This window comes from Rhinoderma darwinii, assembly GCF_050947455.1.
Source record: "Rhinoderma darwinii isolate aRhiDar2 chromosome 5 unlocalized genomic scaffold, aRhiDar2.hap1 SUPER_5_unloc_27, whole genome shotgun sequence".
In the NCBI taxonomy this organism is placed as follows: Eukaryota; Metazoa; Chordata; class Amphibia; order Anura; family Rhinodermatidae; genus Rhinoderma; species Rhinoderma darwinii.
The window spans coordinates 269,033-286,585 of NW_027461784.1; the positions used below are offsets into that span (position 1 = coordinate 269,033).

Genomic DNA, 17,553 nt, shown 5'->3' on the forward strand with positions numbered 1-17,553 from the left:
CACCCGTTGAAGCCCTCAAGTGATATACCGACCACTAGAAGTCCACTTCAAAGGGATAACACCCGATGAAGCCTTCAAGTGACATACCTTCTACCAGAAGACCACTTCAAAGGGATAACACCCGATGAAGTCTTCAACCATGTACCTTTTTTGGGGGACGCATACCCCCGATGCGACCCCCCCACCATTTTGTACTGACTGGCCTCAAGGACTCCCCCCGCCACCGCGAAACAGGCCTTGACCACCTTAAGCCTGTGAGTTCCTCCACACCACCACCGCCCTTTCTATGCCTTCTGCTATAGCCAAGCTCCAAATATCAATGCCAACCTCGGTCAGATGAACCCCGTCACTCCTCCAGAAATTCCCCAATCCTGACTCCAAATCCCTATGCCTCACGCAAATGCCCCCGTTCTTTGCCACAAAACGGGACACCGCCCGGTTAACTTTTATCCGAGCCTTATTAACTCTCTCCACCGATCTAGCTAACCGCCAATGCTTCCTTGGGACTATGTCCGACCACACTACCACCAACTTGGGATAAGATACCCACAAACACAACAAATCATGTTTGATATCCCGCACCAACTCACGAAAAGGGCGGACTCCTAAGTCATTCCCACCCACGTGCAACACTAAAACCTCCGGAACCCTATCAAGCCGCACATATGTCTGGAATTCCGCCAACACCCTGTTCCACGACATACCTCTAAACCCCAGCCAATGCACAACCGCATCCTGTCGCGGAATGCGCAACTGGCGACCATCCGGGCGGACGTCCGCCCTCAAAGCCCCCCAGTGCACGTACGAATGACCCATCAACCACACCAGACAAGGAGGCGAATCTGAAACGGAAAACACAGTTAGGCACCACCATATAACATTTGCAAGCATAAACAACAAAATTACAACATATGGGGGCGGACATAGGACTTAAACCTTTTAGACTCCCAACGACCAATACGCCTCACCCCCTCATCATCCAACCCCCAGCGCCCTGCTTCCGTTGCTGCGCCAATCCGGAAGGAATGAGATGAATATGAGCCTGCCGCAACCCCCACCTCCGTCAAACATTTTTTAAAAACAGCTCCAAACTGAAACCTGGACAAGAACGACCCGTCCACATGACGTAACAAAGGCAAATCTGGAGACCCCCTGTTTTTTGTAAAACCACGCATGCACTCTACTGGGCACATGACCGACCCCGGGAGAGCGAACAAAACTATCAGTTTTCCCTTCCCTAATTGGTCAGTTTTTGATCTACGCAACCATACCTCCAACCGATCTGCAAAAAGGCTCACCTCCCCAGATCTCAGCCCCCCTGCCTGTTTAGTACTTGGCGACACCAACTCACCTATTCTAAATGCTCCGAAGAACGCCAATGAGAAAGCCAACCGAAACAAATCCATTTCATCTGAAGAACGACATACCGATGCCAATGAACCGCCCAACAAGCCCAGCAAAGCAAACGACACCGGCCTTCTACTATCCGCCTCCACCCTACCTCTGCGCAACCCCTTCAAAGCCTGCGATACCAGAAATTCCTTCGATACATCCCGCAAGCCCCGCAACTTAAGCCCAAACGCCACCGCGGATATAAACCGGTTCACCTTCGCTACTGAAAACCCCCCCTCCCAGGCATCCCCTAACCAATACAAAAGTGCCACCAACCTGTCTCTATCCGTATTGACATCACCCAACTCTCTTACCCACTCCTCCCACTGCCTCCAACAAGCAGCATAAGCCCTCCACGTCGTGCCCGCCAAAGACCTTTGTAACAGCTGCTCTACGGGACCGATACCAGATCCCATAGATGATCCGGACACGCCAAACCGATACGTTCCGCTCCCGGGGCCAATTGCCGAAACCGGTCCCACTGCGAGCGAGAAAGAGCATCAGCAACACAATTCCGTACACCCGGGACATGCACCGCCACCACCCACGCGTTCAGCAACAAACACACCAACACTAAATGTCGCAACAATTGAACTACCGGAGGAGAGGACGCCGTGATGTTATTAATGGCAAGCACCACCCCCATGTTGTCGCAGTAAAAACGGACCTTCTTATCCCTGAGCCTGTCCCCCCAAATGGTAGCCGCCACCACGATGGGAAACAGCTCGAGCAGGGCCAGATTCCGCGTCAATCCACTGGACACCCAGCTAGCCGGCCATTGACCTGCGCACCACGGACCTCCCCCGTAAGCTCCAAAGCCACCCGCCCCAGCCGCATCCGTGAAAATATTCAGATCACTCGTATCCTGCGCTGGGGCCATCCATAGCGAGCGACCATTGTACTGGCCCAAGAAGTCATCCCAAACCTGAAGATCAGCTCGGTGCTCCTCCCTGAGCCTCACAAAATGATGCGGCGCCCGCACTCCCGCCGTTGCCGCCGCCAACCTTCTACCAAACACCCTCCCCATCGGCATAATCCGGCAGGCGAAATTCAACTTCCCCAGCAGCGACTGAAGCTCCCTCAACGACATTTTCTTCCTTCTACAAGCCCGTCGCACCTCCAGCCTCAAAGCACCCAACTTATCCGCCGGGAGCCGACACTCCATTGCCACCGAGTCAATTTCGATTCCCAAGAAACAAATCGTCGCTACCGGGCCCTCCGTTTTTTCCGGCGCCAAAGGGATCCCAAAATCCCTCGCCACCTTCTGCAGGGCATGAAGCAAGTTACCGCAAACCGGCGAACCCCCCGGGCCAACGCACAAAAAATCATCTAAGTAATGGATCAACGAATCGACCCCGGATACTCCCCTCGTTACCCACTCCACGAAGCTACTAAACGCCTCGAAGTATGCACAAGACAGAGAACACCCCATCGGAAGGCACCGATCCACGTAAAAGGCCCCATTCCAAAAACAACCCAACAGCCGTTGGCTTTCTGGATGGACCGGCAACAACCTGAACGCCGCCTCGATGTCGGTTTTTGCTAGCAGCGCCCCCGGACCCGCAGCCCGCACTAACCCCACCGCCTTATCGAATGAGGTATATACTACGGAACACAACTCGTGATCAATCCGTCATTTACCGACGAACCTTTGGGATACGATAAATGTTGAATCAAACGAAACTTTCCGGGCTCGCGTTTAGGGACAATACCCAAAGGGGACACAACTAAATCTTTCACCGGCGACTCCACAAATGGCCCCGACATGCGCCCCAACGAAACTTCTTTTAACAACTTTTCCGACACGACTTCCGCATGCAAGTAAGCCGATTTTAAATTTCTCTGCGTAACCGGAACCTCATAAGGAGGCGGAGGAATAACAAAACCAACACTAAACCCTTCATAAAGCAACTTAGCTGCCGCCCTGTCCGGATACTCATTTAGATAAGGGGCCATCCTTTCCACCCTCACCGGCGACACCCCCTTGACCAGCCCCGTGCTGGTTCCCGGACCTCTTTTTCCGCAGACATTTTGCCGCCCCGTGTGATGCACCATTACACTCGGAGCACACGTGCTTGAACTTGCACGTGGCCCCAAACTTGCACTGGCCTTCATTGAATTGCCAGCAAAACCCCGCCTTTCCCCCGCCGCTTGGTCCACTCTGACTAGTCTGGCCTCCCTGGCCACCGCTCCCGGGAAAGGGCTGCCTAACCGGAGCCGTAACCCGTAACCAGAGAGCAATATCCTTCTGGTCCCACCGAATCGCCGGCCGAACCGCCTTCCGCTGACGGAATTGCTCATCATATCGCAGCCACGCCTGACCCCCATACGCCCTATGAGCCTCCCCAATAGCATCAAAATAACAAAATAACGCCGAACAATTTTCCGGCGCCTTTTCCCCTATCACACTAGCCAATATGGCGAACGCCTGCGACCAATTAACGAACGTCTGCGGGATAAGCCTATACCGCCGCCGTTCCTCCTCGTCCTTTTTACTCTCATCCCGCTTGCTCTTATCCAAATTGAATTTAGCCAGCGGCAAGAGAGAAAAAATTTCAACATATTCATCTTTCCAGATCCGATCACGCACCTCCTGCTTTAAATGCGCCCCCAACGGACCCTCAAAACAAACATACACCTCCCCCCGAGCACGATCGTCCATGCGCACTCGATCGCCGTCCTTCTGTGCCTCAGTCTGCACCGACACCGCGACCGCCTCTCTAACCGCCACCACAGGACGCGCCTGCAACGATCCCCCTTCCCTGGGGCCTTCCCAAACTACCGCAGGGGACACTTCCGTTACTACCGGCGCCGCGGCCCTATCCAGGCGCCCCACCAGCTCCCGTAAGCAACCCACTAAATCTGCCAAACCCGCTCCGTCGCGTCCGCCCGCGCCACTACCGGCCCCCGATGCTATGCTAGCAGCCCCCCCGCCGACACCCGACATAAAAATCGCTGGATAAGACAATAATGGAGTTATACACTCACCGGGCTGCACAGGCGCTGTGTTCCCGTCAGCCGGACCATCCTGACCTCGACGATAAACGTCCAGTTCACCTTCCTCCAGTTCTTCTCTCGCCGACGACTGTCCCTCCCAACGACCTCTTCGGAAAGGGGATGAGGACGCGCTGACCGATGGGCCGGCAACCTGCCGCCCGACCGCCGGGACCCAGACTTCCGACCGGACCTGTTGCCTCGACGTCGCTGAAGATCTAGTCGTCCGTCTAGACGATCCTGACGAAGCCTGCCCCCTGGCCGGAACATCACCATGCGGGGCGGCCGTACCTTGCTCTCGACATCTTCCATCTGATGGGGGAGGGGTGACAGGGAGCCCAGCCTGCGACTCCCTGCTTACCGCCGGACCCCGTCGCGGCCTGGGATTCCTGCCAGGACGCAGGGCCTGGGAAGGGGCGGTCCTCCCAGCTGCCTGGCCTGCAGCGTCCGGGATCGGGCTCCCTCTGCGACGCCGTGTCCGCGGGACTACCTCCGGACTCAGGCGCTCTGGAGGTCGGGACCGCCGAGAGGGACGGGTCGACACAGCCTGCATCGCCGTCACCCTGCTACCGCTCTCTGCCTGCCCAGCGCAGGAGCGGTTGTTGCCGACTCCCCCCCCGCCGCCATAGCCATGCTCGTAGGGGGGCCGGGGGAGGGGAGCCTGTCCCTTACAACAGACCCCGAACGCCGTGCCCGACGTGGCGAAACGGCGTCCGGGATCCGCGTTAATGCAGCCACGGTCTCCTCCAGCCATCCGGGACCGTGGTGCACAGCAGCGGCACGCAGCCGCTCTAAAATCAGGGCCTCTGCCATACTAAAAGCCGGGCAACGGGGAGCTTTGCTTCTTGTGTATTACTCCTCCCGCTGCTTCCGGCTCAATGCCGAGAAACAGCGGGAAGCGCAGTAACGGCCCCCCCGTCCCCCCTAGCTCCTCCCCGTCCCTCCTTCAGCTTCTTCACCTTTCCCTCACCTCTTAACATTAACCCTTTCCCTACCAGGACGGTCATGTCGGCTTCCCTTAAGCCTGCAGCTGCGTCCAGCCTCTTCTACACTGCAACAGCCGGCCGCCAGGCTGTCTTTTTTTTGCACAGCTAGTTGCCTCCAGGAGGCCACAAGAGGGAGACAAGGGACTGCAAAATGGAAAAATAGGCATCCACCAACTTTACAGACAACTTCTCCTTGCTCCTACAACCTCCATCCTTGCACAGTTTGTTATTCTTCTAGGTAACATAGTAACAAATCCAAATTGCTGCTCTCTTTGTAGGCAAGCAAGGCTTTGTTGCAACTGCAATTCTTACTTCTTCTTGAAATGTAGGGACGACAGTACATTCCATCACATCCATCTAGTGTACACAGGTAGGTCCATTGTGGCGGGCAGGCGAGCGGGCGGGCTGCTTTATTGGCTGTTTGCTGTTCCCCTACTCCACTCCACTATTTGACTGTTGTGCTGCATCAATCAATCAATCAATCAATCAATCAATCAATCAATCAATCAGTGGCTGGCTCAGGTGCAGCTCTTTAACTTACCTAAAAGGGAGGGCGGAGAGAAGACAAGGAAGGTGAATGAGGTGTTCCAATGTGAAATGCCGGAAACACAGAAACACAGACGACACACAACAAGAGGTGGCAATCTATTCATTAATTGCATTTAATCAATGAGCTCATTATCACTCATGCATTGTCCAACAGGTGTTGAAATAATGGGATTAAAAGGGGAGATCCCTTCAGAAAGACAGAAACAATAGCAAAGACAAAAAACACTTTTGGAATCTGCTTTTAGTCAACACATAAGGAAAGGGTGCACCGGTCCTGGAAATACTGCAATACCAGGTCAATGCGTGGAGTGGACAGAGCAAGCTCTATTTCCATCTCCCTGTTCTAAAAATCCATTTAATATATGGTCCCCAGATAGGGGACGTATCAGATATTAAACTGATAAGAACAGATACTACACTTGATCTTAGCCAAAAGGCCGAGAAGCGATAACCCGAACGGGCCGCGCGTTGCCCGAGCCTGCCCGATACTGCTGTTCAGCCCTTGCAGCGATTCAGCCTACTTCTAGGCAATTCCATGGGGCCCTGCAGGCTCACACACTCACAGCTACACGGGAGGTGAATAAAGGCCGGAGAGGAAGCCAGACAGGATTTGCTTCTTTTGCTTGCACCACAATGCAGTGCTGAAAGAGGAGGAATCTACATAAAAACGCCTTCCTGGCAACGCCCAAATGCCCTGCTGCCATGCAGATAAACACTGGCAGCGGCAGCAAGTGCATGCCCACAGCCACCCTTGTTCCTTCACACCTTGTATCAGCTGTAATCCAGTCCAGTCCAGTGCTGCCTGCTGAGCAGCACTGACCAACACTGCCTGGGCCCAGGCTTTTATCTCTGAGGCCCCATTATGATGTCAGAAAGCTGGCTCTGGAATCCTGAGGGCTCCACTATGACACGTGCAAAGTTCCGTCTGAACTTTATATAAGACGGTGAGGCTCAGTCAGTCACTCAGTGTTGCCTGAGAGGGCAACACTGCAACAGCCGGCCGCCAGGCTGTCTTTTTTTTGCACAGCTAGTTGCCTCCAGGAGGCCACAAGAGGGAGACAAGGGACTGCAAAATGGAAAATAGGCATCCACCAACTTTACAGACAACTTCTCCTTGCTCCTACAACCTCCATCCTTGCACAGTTTGTTATTCTTCTAGGTAACATAGTAACAAATCCAAATTGCTGCTCTCTTTGTAGGCAAGCAAGGCTTTGTTGCAACTGCAATTCTTACTTCTTCTTGAAATGTAGGGACGACAGTACATTCCATCACATCCATCTAGTGTACACAGGTAGGTCCATTGTGGCGGGCAGGCGAGCGGGCGGGCTGCTTTATTGGCTGTTTGCTGTTCCCCTACTCCACTCCACTATTTGACTGTTGTGCTGCATCAATCAATCAATCAATCAATCAATCAATCAATCAATCAATCAATCAGTGGCTGGCTCAGGTGCAGCTCTTTAACTTACCTAAAAGGGAGGGCGGAGAGAAGACAAGGAAGGTGAATGAGGTGTTCCAATGTGAAATGCCGGAAACACAGAAACACAGACGACACACAACAAGAGGTGGCAATCTATTCATTAATTGCATTTAATCAATGAGCTCATTATCACTCATGCATTGTCCAACAGGTGTTGAAATAATGGGATTAAAAGGGGAGATCCCTTCAGAAAGACAGAAACAATAGCAAAGACAAAAAACACTTTTGGAATCTGCTTTTAGTCAACACATAAGGAAAGGGTGCACCGGTCCTGGAAATACTGCAATACCAGGTCAATGCGTGGAGTGGACAGAGCAAGCTCTATTTCCATCTCCCTGTTCTAAAAATCCATTTAATATATGGTCCCCAGATAGGGGACGTATCAGATATTAAACTGATAAGAACAGATACTACACTTGATCTTAGCCAAAAGGCCGAGAAGCGATAACCCGAACGGGCCGCGCGTTGCCCGAGCCTGCCCGATACTGCTGTTCAGCCCTTGCAGCGATTCAGCCTACTTCTAGGCAATTCCATGGGGCCCTGCAGGCTCACACACTCACAGCTACACGGGAGGTGAATAAAGGCCGGAGAGGAAGCCAGACAGGATTTGCTTCTTTTGCTTGCACCACAATGCAGTGCTGAAAGAGGAGGAATCTACATAAAAACGCCTTCCTGGCAACGCCCAAATGCCCTGCTGCCATGCAGATAAACACTGGCAGCGGCAGCAAGTGCATGCCCACAGCCACCCCTTGTTCCTTCACACCTTGTATCAGCTGTAATCCAGTCCAGTCCAGTGCTGCCTGCTGAGCAGCACTGACCAACACTGCCTGGGCCCAGGCTTTTATCTCTGAGGCCCCATTATGATGTCAGAAAGCTGGCTCTGGAATCCTGAGGGCTCCACTATGACACGTGCAAAGTTCCGTCTGAACTTTATATAAGACGGTGAGGCTCAGTCAGTCACTCAGTGTTGCCTGAGAGGGCAACACTGCAACAGCCGGCCGCCAGGCTGTCTTTTTTTTGCACAGCTAGTTGCCTCCAGGAGGCCACAAGAGGGAGACAAGGGACTGCAAAATGGAAAATAGGCATCCACCAACTTTACAGACAACTTCTCCTTGCTCCTACAACCTCCATCCTTGCACAGTTTGTTATTCTTCTAGGTAACATAGTAACAAATCCAAATTGCTGCTCTCTTTGTAGGCAAGCAAGGCTTTGTTGCAACTGCAATTCTTACTTCTTCTTGAAATGTAGGGACGACAGTACATTCCATCACATCCATCTAGTGTACACAGGTAGGTCCATTGTGGCGGGCAGGCGAGCGGGCGGGCTGCTTTATTGGCTGTTTGCTGTTCCCCTACTCCACTCCACTATTTGACTGTTGTGCTGCATCAATCAATCAATCAATCAATCAATCAATCAATCAATCAATCAATCAATCAATCAATCAGTGGCTGGCTCAGGTGCAGCTCTTTAACTTACCTAAAAGGGAGGGCGGAGAGAAGACAAGGAAGGTGAATGAGGTGTTCCAATGTGAAATGCCGGAAACACAGAAACACAGACGACACACAACAAGAGGTGGCAATCTATTCATTAATTGCATTTAATCAATGAGCTCATTATCACTCATGCATTGTCCAACAGGTGTTGAAATAATGGGATTAAAAGGGGAGATCCCTTCAGAAAGACAGAAACAATAGCAAAGACAAAAAACACTTTTGGAATCTGCTTTTAGTCAACACATAAGGAAAGGGTGCACCGGTCCTGGAAATACTGCAATACCAGGTCAATGCGTGGAGTGGACAGAGCAAGCTCTATTTCCATCTCCCTGTTCTAAAAATCCATTTAATATATGGTCCCCAGATAGGGGACGTATCAGATATTAAACTGATAAGAACAGATACTACACTTGATCTTAGCCAAAAGGCCGAGAAGCGATAACCCGAACGGGCCGCGCGTTGCCCGAGCCTGCCCGATACTGCTGTTCAGCCCTTGCAGCGATTCAGCCTACTTCTAGGCAATTCCATGGGGCCCTGCAGGCTCACACACTCACAGCTACACGGGAGGTGAATAAAGGCCGGAGAGGAAGCCAGACAGGATTTGCTTCTTTTGCTTGCACCACAATGCAGTGCTGAAAGAGGAGGAATCTACATAAAAACGCCTTCCTGGCAACGCCCAAATGCCCTGCTGCCATGCAGATAAACACTGGCAGCGGCAGCAAGTGCATGCCCACAGCCACCCCTTGTTCCTTCACACCTTGTATCAGCTGTAATCCAGTCCAGTCCAGTGCTGCCTGCTGAGCAGCACTGACCAACACTGCCTGGGCCCAGGCTTTTATCTCTGAGGCCCCATTATGATGTCAGAAAGCTGGCTCTGGAATCCTGAGGGCTCCACTATGACACGTGCAAAGTTCCGTCTGAACTTTATATAAGACGGTGAGGCTCAGTCAGTCACTCAGTGTTGCCTGAGAGGGCAACACTGCAACAGCCGGCCGCCAGGCTGTCTTTTTTTTGCACAGCTAGTTGCCTCCAGGAGGCCACAAGAGGGAGACAAGGGACTGCAAAATGGAAAATAGGCATCCACCAACTTTACAGACAACTTCTCCTTGCTCCTACAACCTCCATCCTTGCACAGTTTGTTATTCTTCTAGGTAACATAGTAACAAATCCAAATTGCTGCTCTCTTTGTAGGCAAGCAAGGCTTTGTTGCAACTGCAATTCTTACTTCTTCTTGAAATGTAGGGACGACAGTACATTCCATCACATCCATCTAGTGTACACAGGTAGGTCCATTGTGGCGGGCAGGCGAGCGGGCGGGCTGCTTTATTGGCTGTTTGCTGTTCCCCTACTCCACTCCACTATTTGACTGTTGTGCTGCATCAATCAATCAATCAATCAATCAATCAATCAATCAATCAATCAATCAATCAATCAATCAATCAATCAGTGGCTGGCTCAGGTGCAGCTCTTTAACTTACCTAAAAGGGAGGGCGGAGAGAAGACAAGGAAGGTGAATGAGGTGTTCCAATGTGAAATGCCGGAAACACAGAAACACAGACGACACACAACAAGAGGTGGCAATCTATTCATTAATTGCATTTAATCAATGAGCTCATTATCACTCATGCATTGTCCAACAGGTGTTGAAATAATGGGATTAAAAGGGGAGATCCCTTCAGAAAGACAGAAACAATAGCAAAGACAAAAAACACTTTTGGAATCTGCTTTTAGTCAACACATAAGGAAAGGGTGCACCGGTCCTGGAAATACTGCAATACCAGGTCAATGCGTGGAGTGGACAGAGCAAGCTCTATTTCCATCTCCCTGTTCTAAAAATCCATTTAATATATGGTCCCCAGATAGGGGACGTATCAGATATTAAACTGATAAGAACAGATACTACACTTGATCTTAGCCAAAAGGCCGAGAAGCGATAACCCGAACGGGCCGCGCGTTGCCCGAGCCTGCCCGATACTGCTGTTCAGCCCTTGCAGCGATTCAGCCTACTTCTAGGCAATTCCATGGGGCCCTGCAGGCTCACACACTCACAGCTACACGGGAGGTGAATAAAGGCCGGAGAGGAAGCCAGACAGGATTTGCTTCTTTTGCTTGCACCACAATGCAGTGCTGAAAGAGGAGGAATCTACATAAAAACACCTTCCTGGCAACGCCCAAATGCCCTGCTGCCATGCAGATAAACACTGGCAGCGGCAGCAAGTGCATGCCCACAGCCACCCCTTGTTCCTTCACACCTTGTATCAGCTGTAATCCAGTCCAGTCCAGTGCTGCCTGCTGAGCAGCACTGACCAACACTGCCTGGGCCCAGGCTTTTATCTCTGAGGCCCCATTATGATGTCAGAAAGCTGGCTCTGGAATCCTGAGGGCTCCACTATGACACGTGCAAAGTTCCGTCTGAACTTTATATAATACGGTGAGGCTCAGTCAGTCACTCAGTGTTGCCTGAGAGGGCAACACTGCAACAGCCGGCCGCCAGGCTGTCTTTTTTTTGCACAGCTAGTTGCCTCCAGGAGGCCACAAGAGGGAGACAAGGGACTGCAAAATGGAAAATAGGCATCCACCAACTTTACAGACAACTTCTCCTTGCTCCTACAACCTCCATCCTTGCACAGTTTGTTATTCTTCTAGGTAACATAGTAACAAATCCAAATTGCTGCTCTCTTTGTAGGCAAGCAAGGCTTTGTTGCAACTGCAATTCTTACTTCTTCTTGAAATGTAGGGACGACAGTACATTCCATCACATCCATCTAGTGTACACAGGTAGGTCCATTGTGGCGGGCAGGCGAGCGGGCGGGCTGCTTTATTGGCTGTTTGCTGTTCCCCTACTCCACTCCACTATTTGACTGTTGTGCTGCATCAATCAATCAATCAATCAATCAATCAATCAATCAATCAATCAATCAATCAATCAGTGGCTGGCTCAGGTGCAGCTCTTTAACTTACCTAAAAGGGAGGGCGGAGAGAAGACAAGGAAGGTGAATGAGGTGTTCCAATGTGAAATGCCGGAAACACAGAAACACAGACGACACACAACAAGAGGTGGCAATCTATTCATTAATTGCATTTAATCAATGAGCTCATTATCACTCATGCATTGTCCAACAGGTGTTGAAATAATGGGATTAAAAGGGGAGATCCCTTCAGAAAGACAGAAACAATAGCAAAGACAAAAAACACTTTTGGAATCTGCTTTTAGTCAACACATAAGGAAAGGGTGCACCGGTCCTGGAAATACTGCAATACCAGGTCAATGCGTGGAGTGGACAGAGCAAGCTCTATTTCCATCTCCCTGTTCTAAAAATCCATTTAATATATGGTCCCCAGATAGGGGACGTATCAGATATTAAACTGATAAGAACAGATACTACACTTGATCTTAGCCAAAAGGCCGAGAAGCGATAACCCGAACGGGCCGCGCGTTGCCCGAGCCTGCCCGATACTGCTGTTCAGCCCTTGCAGCGATTCAGCCTACTTCTAGGCAATTCCATGGGGCCCTGCAGGCTCACACACTCACAGCTACACGGGAGGTGAATAAAGGCCGGAGAGGAAGCCAGACAGGATTTGCTTCTTTTGCTTGCACCACAATGCAGTGCTGAAAGAGGAGGAATCTACATAAAAACGCCTTCCTGGCAACGCCCAAATGCCCTGCTGCCATGCAGATAAACACTGGCAGCGGCAGCAAGTGCATGCCCACAGCCACCCCTTGTTCCTTCACACCTTGTATCAGCTGTAATCCAGTCCAGTCCAGTGCTGCCTGCTGAGCAGCACTGACCAACACTGCCTGGGCCCAGGCTTTTATCTCTGAGGCCCCATTATGATGTCAGAAAGCTGGCTCTGGAATCCTGAGGGCTCCACTATGACACGTGCAAAGTTCCGTCTGAACTTTATATAAGACGGTGAGGCTCAGTCAGTCACTCAGTGTTGCCTGAGAGGGCAACACTGCAACAGCCGGCCGCCAGGCTGTCTTTTTTTTGCACAGCTAGTTGCCTCCAGGAGGCCACAAGAGGGAGACAAGGGACTGCAAAATGGAAAATAGGCATCCACCAACTTTACAGACAACTTCTCCTTGCTCCTACAACCTCCATCCTTGCACAGTTTGTTATTCTTCTAGGTAACATAGTAACAAATCCAAATTGCTGCTCTCTTTGTAGGCAAGCAAGGCTTTGTTGCAACTGCAATTCTTACTTCTTCTTGAAATGTAGGGACGACAGTACATTCCATCACATCCATCTAGTGTACACAGGTAGGTCCATTGTGGCGGGCAGGCGAGCGGGCGGGCTGCTTTATTGGCTGTTTGCTGTTCCCCTACTCCACTCCACTATTTGACTGTTGTGCTGCATCAATCAATCAATCAATCAATCAATCAATCAATCAATCAATCAATCAGTGGCTGGCTCAGGTGCAGCTCTTTAACTTACCTAAAAGGGAGGGCGGAGAGAAGACAAGGAAGGTGAATGAGGTGTTCCAATGTGAAATGCCGGAAACACAGAAACACAGACGACACACAACAAGAGGTGGCAATCTATTCATTAATTGCATTTAATCAATGAGCTCATTATCACTCATGCATTGTCCAACAGGTGTTGAAATAATGGGATTAAAAGGGGAGATCCCTTCAGAAAGACAGAAACAATAGCAAAGACAAAAAACACTTTTGGAATCTGCTTTTAGTCAACACATAAGGAAAGGGTGCACCGGTCCTGGAAATACTGCAATACCAGGTCAATGCGTGGAGTGGACAGAGCAAGCTCTATTTCCATCTCCCTGTTCTAAAAATCCATTTAATATATGGTCCCCAGATAGGGGACGTATCAGATATTAAACTGATAAGAACAGATACTACACTTGATCTTAGCCAAAAGGCCGAGAAGCGATAACCCGAACGGGCCGCGCGTTGCCCGAGCCTGCCCGATACTGCTGTTCAGCCCTTGCAGCGATTCAGCCTACTTCTAGGCAATTCCATGGGGCCCTGCAGGCTCACACACTCACAGCTACACGGGAGGTGAATAAAGGCCGGAGAGGAAGCCAGACAGGATTTGCTTCTTTTGCTTGCACCACAATGCAGTGCTGAAAGAGGAGGAATCTACATAAAAACGCCTTCCTGGCAACGCCCAAATGCCCTGCTGCCATGCAGATAAACACTGGCAGCGGCAGCAAGTGCATGCCCACAGCCACCCCTTGTTCCTTCACACCTTGTATCAGCTGTAATCCAGTCCAGTCCAGTGCTGCCTGCTGAGCAGCACTGACCAACACTGCCTGGGCCCAGGCTTTTATCTCTGAGGCCCCATTATGATGTCAGAAAGCTGGCTCTGGAATCCTGAGGGCTCCACTATGACACGTGCAAAGTTCCGTCTGAACTTTATATAAGACGGTGAGGCTCAGTCAGTCACTCAGTGTTGCCTGAGAGGGCAACACTGCAACAGCCGGCCGCCAGGCTGTCTTTTTTTTGCACAGCTAGTTGCCTCCAGGAGGCCACAAGAGGGAGACAAGGGACTGCAAAATGGAAAATAGGCATCCACCAACTTTACAGACAACTTCTCCTTGCTCCTACAACCTCCATCCTTGCACAGTTTGTTATTCTTCTAGGTAACATAGTAACAAATCCAAATTGCTGCTCTCTTTGTAGGCAAGCAAGGCTTTGTTGCAACTGCAATTCTTACTTCTTCTTGAAATGTAGGGACGACAGTACATTCCATCACATCCATCTAGTGTACACAGGTAGGTCCATTGTGGCGGGCAGGCGAGCGGGCGGGCTGCTTTATTGGCTGTTTGCTGTTCCCCTACTCCACTCCACTATTTGACTGTTGTGCTGCATCAATCAATCAATCAATCAATCAATCAATCAATCAATCAATCAATCAATCAATCAATCAATCAGTGGCTGGCTCAGGTGCAGCTCTTTAACTTACCTAAAAGGGAGGGCGGAGAGAAGACAAGGAAGGTGAATGAGGTGTTCCAATGTGAAATGCCGGAAACACAGAAACACAGACGACACACAACAAGAGGTGGCAATCTATTCATTAATTGCATTTAATCAATGAGCTCATTATCACTCATGCATTGTCCAACAGGTGTTGAAATAATGGGATTAAAAGGGGAGATCCCTTCAGAAAGACAGAAACAATAGCAAAGACAAAAAACACTTTTGGAATCTGCTTTTAGTCAACACATAAGGAAAGGGTGCACCGGTCCTGGAAATACTGCAATACCAGGTCAATGCGTGGAGTGGACAGAGCAAGCTCTATTTCCATCTCCCTGTTCTAAAAATCCATTTAATATATGGTCCCCAGATAGGGGACGTATCAGATATTAAACTGATAAGAACAGATACTACACTTGATCTTAGCCAAAAGGCCGAGAAGCGATAACCCGAACGGGCCGCGCGTTGCCCGAGCCTGCCCGATACTGCTGTTCAGCCCTTGCAGCGATTCAGCCTACTTCTAGGCAATTCCATGGGGCCCTGCAGGCTCACACACTCACAGCTACACGGGAGGTGAATAAAGGCCGGAGAGGAAGCCAGACAGGATTTGCTTCTTTTGCTTGCACCACAATGCAGTGCTGAAAGAGGAGGAATCTACATAAAAACGCCTTCCTGGCAACGCCCAAATGCCCTGCTGCCATGCAGATAAACACTGGCAGCGGCAGCAAGTGCATGCCCACAGCCACCCCTTGTTCCTTCACACCTTGTATCAGCTGTAATCCAGTCCAGTCCAGTGCTGCCTGCTGAGCAGCACTGACCAACACTGCCTGGGCCCAGGCTTTTATCTCTGAGGCCCCATTATGATGTCAGAAAGCTGGCTCTGGAATCCTGAGGGCTCCACTATGACACGTGCAAAGTTCCGTCTGAACTTTATATAAGACGGTGAGGCTCAGTCAGTCACTCAGTGTTGCCTGAGAGGGCAACACTGCAACAGCCGGCCGCCAGGCTGTCTTTTTTTTGCACAGCTAGTTGCCTCCAGGAGGCCACAAGAGGGAGACAAGGGACTGCAAAATGGAAAATAGGCATCCACCAACTTTACAGACAACTTCTCCTTGCTCCTACAACCTCCATCCTTGCACAGTTTGTTATTCTTCTAGGTAACATAGTAACAAATCCAAATTGCTGCTCTCTTTGTAGGCAAGCAAGGCTTTGTTGCAACTGCAATTCTTACTTCTTCTTGAAATGTAGGGACGACAGTACATTCCATCACATCCATCTAGTGTACACAGGTAGGTCCATTGTGGCGGGCAGGCGAGCGGGCGGGCTGCTTTATTGGCTGTTTGCTGTTCCCCTACTCCACTCCACTATTTGACTGTTGTGCTGCATCAATCAATCAATCAATCAATCAATCAATCAATCAATCAATCAATCAATCAGTGGCTGGCTCAGGTGCAGCTCTTTAACTTACCTAAAAGGGAGGGCGGAGAGAAGACAAGGAAGGTGAATGAGGTGTTCCAATGTGAAATGCCGGAAACACAGAAACACAGACGACACACAACAAGAGGTGGCAATCTATTCATTAATTGCATTTAATCAATGAGCTCATTATCACTCATGCATTGTCCAACAGGTGTTGAAATAATGGGATTAAAAGGGGAGATCCCTTCAGAAAGACAGAAACAATAGCAAAGACAAAAAACACTTTTGGAATCTGCTTTTAGTCAACACATAAGGAAAGGGTGCACCGGTCCTGGAAATACTGCAATACCAGGTCAATGCGTGGAGTGGACAGAGCAAGCTCTATTTCCATCTCCCTGTTCTAAAAATCCATTTAATATATGGTCCCCAGATAGGGGACGTATCAGATATTAAACTGATAAGAACAGATACTACACTTGATCTTAGCCAAAAGGCCGAGAAGCGATAACCCGAACGGGCCGCGCGTTGCCCGAGCCTGCCCGATACTGCTGTTCAGCCCTTGCAGCGATTCAGCCTACTTCTAGGCAATTCCATGGGGCCCTGCAGGCTCACACACTCACAGCTACACGGGAGGTGAATAAAGGCCGGAGAGGAAGCCAGACAGGATTTGCTTCTTTTGCTTGCACCACAATGCAGTGCTGAAAGAGGAGGAATCTACATAAAAACGCCTTCCTGGCAACGCCCAAATGCCCTGCTGCCATGCAGATAAACACTGGCAGCGGCAGCAAGTGCATGCCCACAGCCACCCCTTGTTCCTTCACACCTTGTATCAGCTGTAATCCAGTCCAGTCCAGTGCTGCCTGCTGAGCAGCACTGACCAACACTGCCTGGGCCCAGGCTTTTATCTCTGAGGCCCCATTATGATGTCAGAAAGCTGGCTCTGGAATCCTGAGGGCTCCACTATGACACGTGCAAAGTTCCGTCTGAACTTTATATAAGACGGTGAGGCTCAGTCAGTCACTCAGTGTTGCCTGAGAGGGCAACACTGCAACAGCCGGCCGCCAGGCTGTCTTTTTTTTGCACAGCTAGTTGCCTCCAGGAGGCCACAAGAGGGAGACAAGGGACTGCAAAATGGAAAATAGGCATCCACCAACTTTACAGACAACTTCTCCTTGCTCCTACAACCTCCATCCTTGCACAGTTTGTTATTCTTCTAGGTAACATAGTAACAAATCCAAATTGCTGCTCTCTTTGTAGGCAAGCAAGGCTTTGTTGCAACTGCAATTCTTACTTCTTCTTGAAATG

General features: G+C 50.4%; 8 non-coding genes across 8 annotated transcripts; all 8 read right to left on the reverse strand.

Annotated features, from left to right (window-relative positions):
* Nucleotides 1-6,179: 6,179 nt before the first annotated feature.
* Nucleotides 6,180-6,370, reverse strand: LOC142688970 (U2 spliceosomal RNA). Its single transcript, XR_012858002.1, has one exon. It is a non-coding gene; the product is annotated as a U2 spliceosomal RNA (small nuclear RNA).
* Nucleotides 6,371-7,653: 1,283 nt separating this feature from the next.
* Nucleotides 7,654-7,844, reverse strand: LOC142688971 (U2 spliceosomal RNA). Its single transcript, XR_012858003.1, has one exon. It is a non-coding gene; the product is annotated as a U2 spliceosomal RNA (small nuclear RNA).
* A 1,296-nt stretch (nt 7,845-9,140) lies between these two features.
* LOC142688972 (U2 spliceosomal RNA) lies at nt 9,141-9,331 on the reverse strand. Its single transcript, XR_012858004.1, has one exon. It is a non-coding gene; the product is annotated as a U2 spliceosomal RNA (small nuclear RNA).
* A 1,304-nt stretch (nt 9,332-10,635) lies between these two features.
* LOC142688973 (U2 spliceosomal RNA) lies at nt 10,636-10,826 on the reverse strand. The gene has a single exon (XR_012858005.1). It is a non-coding gene; the product is annotated as a U2 spliceosomal RNA (small nuclear RNA).
* Nucleotides 10,827-12,118: 1,292 nt separating this feature from the next.
* Nucleotides 12,119-12,309, reverse strand: LOC142688974 (U2 spliceosomal RNA). The gene has a single exon (XR_012858006.1). It is a non-coding gene; the product is annotated as a U2 spliceosomal RNA (small nuclear RNA).
* A 1,284-nt stretch (nt 12,310-13,593) lies between these two features.
* On the reverse strand, nt 13,594-13,784 carry LOC142688975 (U2 spliceosomal RNA). Its single transcript, XR_012858007.1, has one exon. It is a non-coding gene; the product is annotated as a U2 spliceosomal RNA (small nuclear RNA).
* A 1,300-nt stretch (nt 13,785-15,084) lies between these two features.
* On the reverse strand, nt 15,085-15,275 carry LOC142688976 (U2 spliceosomal RNA). The gene has a single exon (XR_012858008.1). It is a non-coding gene; the product is annotated as a U2 spliceosomal RNA (small nuclear RNA).
* Nucleotides 15,276-16,563: 1,288 nt separating this feature from the next.
* Nucleotides 16,564-16,754, reverse strand: LOC142688978 (U2 spliceosomal RNA). Its single transcript, XR_012858009.1, has one exon. It is a non-coding gene; the product is annotated as a U2 spliceosomal RNA (small nuclear RNA).
* Nucleotides 16,755-17,553: the final 799 nt, after the last annotated feature.